The sequence below is a fragment of the Carcharodon carcharias genome (assembly GCF_017639515.1).
Source record: "Carcharodon carcharias isolate sCarCar2 chromosome 37 unlocalized genomic scaffold, sCarCar2.pri SUPER_37_unloc_1, whole genome shotgun sequence".
Classification (NCBI taxonomy): domain Eukaryota; kingdom Metazoa; phylum Chordata; class Chondrichthyes; order Lamniformes; family Lamnidae; genus Carcharodon; species Carcharodon carcharias.
This window is the reverse complement of record NW_024470758.1, coordinates 6,175,691-6,182,779: the sequence shown is the minus strand read 5'-3', so window position 1 is coordinate 6,182,779 and position 7,089 is coordinate 6,175,691. Positions and strand designations below refer to the sequence as shown.

The following is a 7,089-nucleotide window of genomic DNA, read 5'->3' as shown; positions in this document are numbered from 1 at the left end:
CAGCGGTTCAAGAAGGAAGCTCACCATCACATTCTGAATGGTATTAAGGGATGGGCAATAACAGCTGCCCTAGTCTGCAATGACCACATCCCATGAAGGAATAAAAACAAAGTCCTGCGAATCTAGAAAGAGAATGTTTACGCAAGCTCTCTGTTTTTTGACAGCCAGCCAATCTTCTATACAAGCTAATATGTTACCCCGACACCATGACCACTTTTTCCCATCCGCAATATAATTTGATGAGGCACCCTGTCAAATACCTTCTGGAAATACTGGTTCAGTACGCCAACAAGCTCCCATTCATCCACAGCACATGTTTTTCACTCAAAGGACATTAATTAATTGATTAAACATGATTCCCTTTTTAAGAAACGATGCTGACCCTTCATGATTAACTTGAGAAAGAGTATTTGACGCCCGGGTCCATGACACTATCGGTAGGACTGAGCATCACGCACTACTTGTGGAGACAAGGTCACATCTTCACATTGTGTTATGTGGCACTAACACAGTGCTAAATGGGATCAATTTTGAACGGATCTACGAACTCAAAACTGGTCATCCATGAGGTGCTGAGGTCCATCATTGTATTCGACCATAATTGGTAAACTCATGGTCTGGCATATCATCACTCCAACATTCCCATCAAGCCGGGGAACCAACCTCCATACCGAGGATATGCCTCAGAATAAGAATTTACCACAGATATTCAGATACTGAATTATTCCCACTTTTCCGAAAGTTAATGGGGCCTGATAGGCACAGAATGATTCCCACATTGACATTCAGTACCTGTGACTGACACCGAGTTATTCCCACCCTCACGTAAAGTACTAGACATTGAGCCATACAGAAGGAATCCTACTCTCACAAACAGTTCCAGGGACTGAAATGCAGAATAAATCCTACACTCACAAAAATTACCTGTGACTGAGAGATACACAACAATTCTCATTCAGGTACGGTAGCAGAGTTTGATAGATGTGTCATGTATCCCACAATCACATTTACTACCAGAGATTAAGTGCTGTAGTCGAGCCTTGATGACAGTAATCCTATTGTGGTTTAACCAGAGTTTTACACAAGAACCTGAACGTGGACGTTTCTGGCGAGGCAGCAGGTGTGTCCTGTTCACAAAAACAAGAGGCCAAACCAAAGCCTACCAATTAATGCCACATTAGTCTACTCCCAATAAAAAAACAGTAATGAAAGGTGTCTTCGGCAATGTCATCAAACAACTCTAACTCAGCAATAACCTGTTCTTTGATGCTTAGTTTGGGACCCACCAGGGCCATTCAGCTCCTGACTGCACTGTGGCCTTGGCCAAAACGAGGGCAAAGAGCAGAACTCAATGGGCGAGATGACAACGGCTGCCCTTGATATCACGGCAGCAGCAGACAGGGAGAGTCATGACGCCAGGAAGAAAATATTTTCCCACAGAAAACATCCTCATAGAACAACAGAGAACATCTTTGCACAACAAGACAGACGTTTATCGAATAGACAGAATTTTTGTACAAGACAGATCATATTTACACAAGCGGAGTCACATTTGCACAACAGGGATACATTTTACACAAATGCAGTGAAGATGTGTCAGCGGCAGGGTCTCAGTTCCGCGACAGAGAGAACAGTTGTACAACAGAAAGCACAGTTACACATCAGGAAATATATTGAAAAACAGGGCCTATCTTTATGTAGCACACAATACCTGCAAATAAATTCTTACTTGCAGCTACATGCTGATTGTTAATTCTCCCTGAACAAAATTGTTGAACCACATAAAGAACCATTTTGTCCTCTGTAAAACTCCTGTAATACAGTTTAAATGCAGTCAAATAAAAATCAAGCTGCGGGGTTACCAGCTCTGTCAGTTCTTTCAGATAATATTACAACCAAATTCATCAGCCAGCAACTTGAACCCACCAGCATGTGAATCTTCCCAAAATGCATCACCTCACACTTCTCAGGATTAAACTCCAATTACTAATGCCCTTCCCTTTTACTATCCCATATATATCGTGCTGCAATCTAAGGTTTTCCTCCCCACTAATTACAGCACCACCAATTTTCGTGTCATCTGTGAAGTTAAAAATGAATGTAAATGCATTTTAAAAGTAATAACATATACGTTGGAAAATACATATATGCAAATTTTAAAATTAATTTTTGAAAAAGGAGATCAGAAGTGGGTGAGTATGGAGGAGAGATTTGAAGATCTGAAGTTATTGAACTCAATGTTAAGTCCAGAAGGCTAATCGGAAGCTGAGGTGCTGTTCCTCCAGTTTGCTTTGAGCTTCACTGGAACATTGTAGCAGGCCAAGGGTAGACATTTGGACATGAAAGCAGGATGGTGTGTTGAAATTGCAAGCAACAGGAAGGTTTCAGCCATGCTTACAGAGAGACCAGAGTGGAGACCAATATGGTGTCCTCATCACAGAGAGCAGACACAGACCGAGTTACTGCTTTGAGGAACACCTTCAGTCTGTCCGCGAGCATCACCCAGACCTTCCTGTCGCGTGCAATTTCATCACATGATCCTGGTCTTACGCCCACATGTCCCTCACTGGCCTGCTGCAATGTTCCAATAAAGCTCAACGCAAACTGGAGGAACAGCACCTCTTCTTTCGATTACGCACTTTACAGTCTTCCAGACATAACATTGAGTTCAACAACTTCCGATTATGAGCTCTGTCCTCCACCCTCAACCCTTTTAGATCCCCTTTTTTCAAAGATATATATATTTATATATTTCCCACCTATAGCTATTACTATTTTTAAGAGCTATTTCCATTCATTGTTTTATCCCCAATTTTAGCCGATTGTGATCACCTCCTCCTGCCCCAAACCCACCCCATGCAAAGCCACCCCCACTAGGACCATCTGTCACTTGCTCATCCTGCTCGCTACAATTAATGTCACCATCAGCACATCCTTTAGCCAGTGTCACCATCATCAACACTCCTTCAACCTTTTGTTTCTGACATCTTTTGCAATCGCTCATTTGTTTCCACCTATCACTGTCCTTCTATCCAGCTTCACCTGTCCCACCCTCCTTAAACACTATATATTTCATCACATTTCTATTGATCTTTAGCTGTGAAGAAGTGTCATACCAGCTCGAAATGTTAACTCTGTCTTTCTCTTCAAAATAACCTCCCTGCTCTTTCATTCTATGCCTTGGCTAATAATGGCATCTCTCCCATGTGCTTTCTTAACAACTTTATCTTCTTATGCTGCTACCTTCAGGGGCCTATGGGCATGTGTGGCAAGGTCCCTTTGATCCTCATTACGTCCTCGGATCCAAGCATTCATTGTGGTTTCCCTTGCCATGTGAGTCCTCTTAAAATGTATCACCTCACACTTCTCAGGATTGAAATCCAATTACTAATGCCTTTCCCATTTTACTACCCATATATATCGTGCTACAATCTAAGGTTTTCCTCCCCACTAATTACGGCACCACGAATTTTCGTGTCATCTGTGAAGTTACTGATCATACCTCCTCTCAATTATTAATGTACGCTACAAACAGTGAGCGTCCCAGCACTGATCACTGTGGTACAGCAATGGTCACAGGCTTCCAATTGCAAAAACAGTCCTCGACTATCACCCTCTGCCTCCTGTCACTAAGTCAATTTAGGATCAAATTTGCCAAATTGTCATGGGTCCCAGGACCCTAACATTTTTGACCAATCTCTCATGCGGGACCTTGTCAAAAGCCTTACTGAAGTGTAAGCAGACTACATCAACTGCACTACCCTCATCTACAAAAATAGTCACTTCCTCAAAAAATTCAATGAAATTTGTTAGGTATGTTCTCCCCCTGGCAAAACCGTAATGGCTATCCGTGATTAATCCCAGCCTCTCCAAGTGGAGACTAATTCGGCCCCTCAGAGTTTTTTTTCCAATAGTTCTCCTACTACTGATGTTAGACTCACGAGACTGTAAGTTTTCTGGCTTATCTCTAGTACCTTTCTTGAATATTGCTACCACATTCGCTTTCCTCCAATCCTCTGGCATCTCTCCTGCAGCCAGAAGGTTTGGAAATTAGTGTCAGAGCCCCTGCCGTCTCCTCCCTTGCCTCACATAGCTGACTGGGATGCATCTCATTTGGGCCTGGGGATTTATCCACCATTAACCCGCTAAAACCGTTCATAACTCCTCCATTTCAATGCTGATTTGTTCAAGCATATCTCAGTCCTCCTCCACGATGCCAAACTTATATCCCTCTTCATAGAGAATACAGAGTAAAAATAATCATTTAAAGCCTCACCTAGGCCCTTCGGTTCCACGCACAGTTTGCCTGAAGAGCAGACTAATGCTCCCTAATGGGTTCTACTCTTTCCCTGGTTATCCTCTTGCCGTTTATATGTTCATGAAATGCCTTGGGATTGTCCTTTACCATGCCTGCCAGTGCATTTTTCATGTCTATTCTTCGGTCTCCTAATTATGTTTGTAGTTACCTCCTAACACTTCCTCTGCTCCTCCAGGGCTTCCGCTGTTTTCAATTCTCCGTATCTGCCTTAAGCCACTTTTTCCTTCTTTATAGAATCATCTATGTCCCCTGACATCCAGAGTTCCCTGCATATGTTGGTCCAAACTTTCACCTTTGCGGGAACATGTTGGCCCTGAACTCTCATTGTTTCCTTTTTGAATGACTCCCACTCTTCTGATGTAAAATTTCCTTTCAGTAGCTGCTCCCAGTCTACTTCGGCCAGATCCTGCATATCATATTGAAATCGGCCTTCCCCCAATTCAGGTCCTTTATTTCCGGTCTACTTTTGTCCTTTTCCATAACTACCTTAAATCTTGAAGAGTTATAGTCGTTGTTCCCGATATGCTCCACCACTGAAACTTCCACCATTTGCCAGTCTTCATTCCCTAGTGTTAGGCCTAGTACCGCCCCTCCTCTTGTAGGATCTTCTGCTTGTTGGCTCAAATAGCCCCTCAGGTGTACTTTAAGAAGTCTGCCGCCTCTAAGCCATTCACACTAAGACTATCTCAGTTAATATTGGGGAATTTGAAGTCCCTTACTATTACTACCTTATTACTTATACACTGCTCTGAAAGTAGCCTACAGTTCTGCTCCTCCATTTCCACTGAATGTTTTGGAGGCCTATAGTGCACTTCCAGCAAAGTGACTGCCCCCTTTTTGTTTTTAATGGCCTCCTCCGAGGAATTTTCTGATACCATCCCTCCTGACTGCAGTAATTGAATCCTTGATTGATATTACAATGCCACTTCCTCTTTTACACCACCATCGGAACCACCCCCTCCCCGGGGGACGAATGTTTTATACCGTGAAATATTGGGCTGCTAGACCGTCCCTTCCTCCGTTCATGTCTCTGTGATAGCAACTATATCATATTCCCATGTGTTATTCAACACCCTCAATTCATTTGCCTTATTTGCGTTAAACTAGATGCAATCCAGCCTTGCATTATTCCCCTTTTGCCTTAACAGGTCTACATATGCTCTGGCTTCAAAACTGACAGAGTTGTGTAACATTTGCAATTTTTTACTCCACTGGGACAAAGGAAAATTGGAAAAAAATGGCCTGTGCCTCCGCAATTTCCACTTTCAATTCCCGCTGCGTCACATCCGCTACCGGTGCCTTATCAACTTTGATGACAGGTAACCTTTCCAAGGCTTTCAACTTTAAGCCCAACGAGCGTCTGAACTACTTCATTTTTACTATGGCCTGGGCAGCACCCATTATTCGATTAAGACAGATGTAAAGTATGTCTTTGTTAAGTCTGCTATGCACCCTGTACCCATGTGTAGATTCCTACTCGTTCTCAAAGTGGCCCGAATCCTCCTTTTTCCACCCTTTTCACACTTCGGTGGCGAGATTTCTCCTTTTAAATAGTTCAAATTGGAAAACGGTGTGTTACTGGATTCACCCGTACAGAAAGAGGTTGTTGGCGGCATTTTCCCTTTCCTCAGAATATTGATGAACCAGTTGCCGAACTTTTCTCTAAAAGACGACTCTGGTGGGACTCGAACCCACAACCTTTGAATCTCTTGCATGACAACTACTAGAAGTCCAACACGCTATTCGTTGCGCCACAGAGCCGGACGAGTTCGAGTCTGTTCCATTCCACACAATGGGATTTCTGACATTTTAGCACAAAAGATACTGAAGCTTCGCAAATTGCTATAGTTGAGCAGTGACGACAATTCAAAAGTGTTCATTGCCTTTAAAGTGTTTTGGACGTCCGGTGCTTGTGAAAAGAGCTATAGAATTTCAAGTGAAATTGCAATTCCTTCAAAAGAACTTATTCAGGTTGGGAAACAGGGCGCGCAAATGGTGGCTTAATTTTTTGGCAGAGAAGGGTGAAGTGATTCATTTTGGTCAGAAGAACACGGGGAGAAAAGAGAAAATAAAATTTACAATTCCAAAGAGGGTGCAGCACCAGAGGGGCATGATGTACACTGGCATAAATCATTGAAGATGGCAGGGCACATTCAAAGATCTGTTAATGAAGCATACAATATCCTGGGCTTCATGAATGGGAGAATAGATTACAAGAGCAAAGTGGTTATTTTGCAGTTGTAAAAGACAATAGTTCGGTCTCATCTGGATTATTGTGCCCAGTTCTGTGTATCACACTTTAGGAAAGATGTGAAGGCATTGGTAAGCATTCAATAAAGTTTCACGAGAATATTTTGCGGTTGAGGAACTTAAACTACGTCGATTGATTGGAGAAGTTGGGAGTATTTACCTTGGAGAATGGAAAGATGACTGGAGATTTCATAGAGTTCTTCACAGATCTGGGAGGCCTGGGGAGAAGATGGGTGATGTATTTGGACATCGGCTGCTTCAGTATCTAAGGAGTCCTGAATGGTGCTGAACAGTGCGCAATCATCAGTGAGCATCCCAATTCTGCTGGAAGGAAGGTCATTGATGAAGTAGCTGATGACGGTTGGGTTAGGACCTCACCTCGAGGAACTGCTGCAGTGATATGATGGAACTGAGATGATTGACTTCCAACAACCACAGCCATCTTCCTATGTACTAGGTATGACTCCAATCAGCAAAGACCTTTCCCTCAGATTCCCATTGACTCCAGTTTGCATGAGGCT

General features: G+C 43.0%; 1 non-coding gene across 1 annotated transcript; it reads right to left on the bottom strand.

The window, feature by feature from the left end:
• Positions 1–5,988: 5,988 nt before the first annotated feature.
• On the bottom strand, positions 5,989–6,079 carry trnar-ucu. The gene is given in 2 exon segments: positions 5,989–6,024; positions 6,043–6,079. It is a non-coding gene; the product is annotated as a tRNA-Arg (tRNA).
• Positions 6,080–7,089: the final 1,010 nt, after the last annotated feature.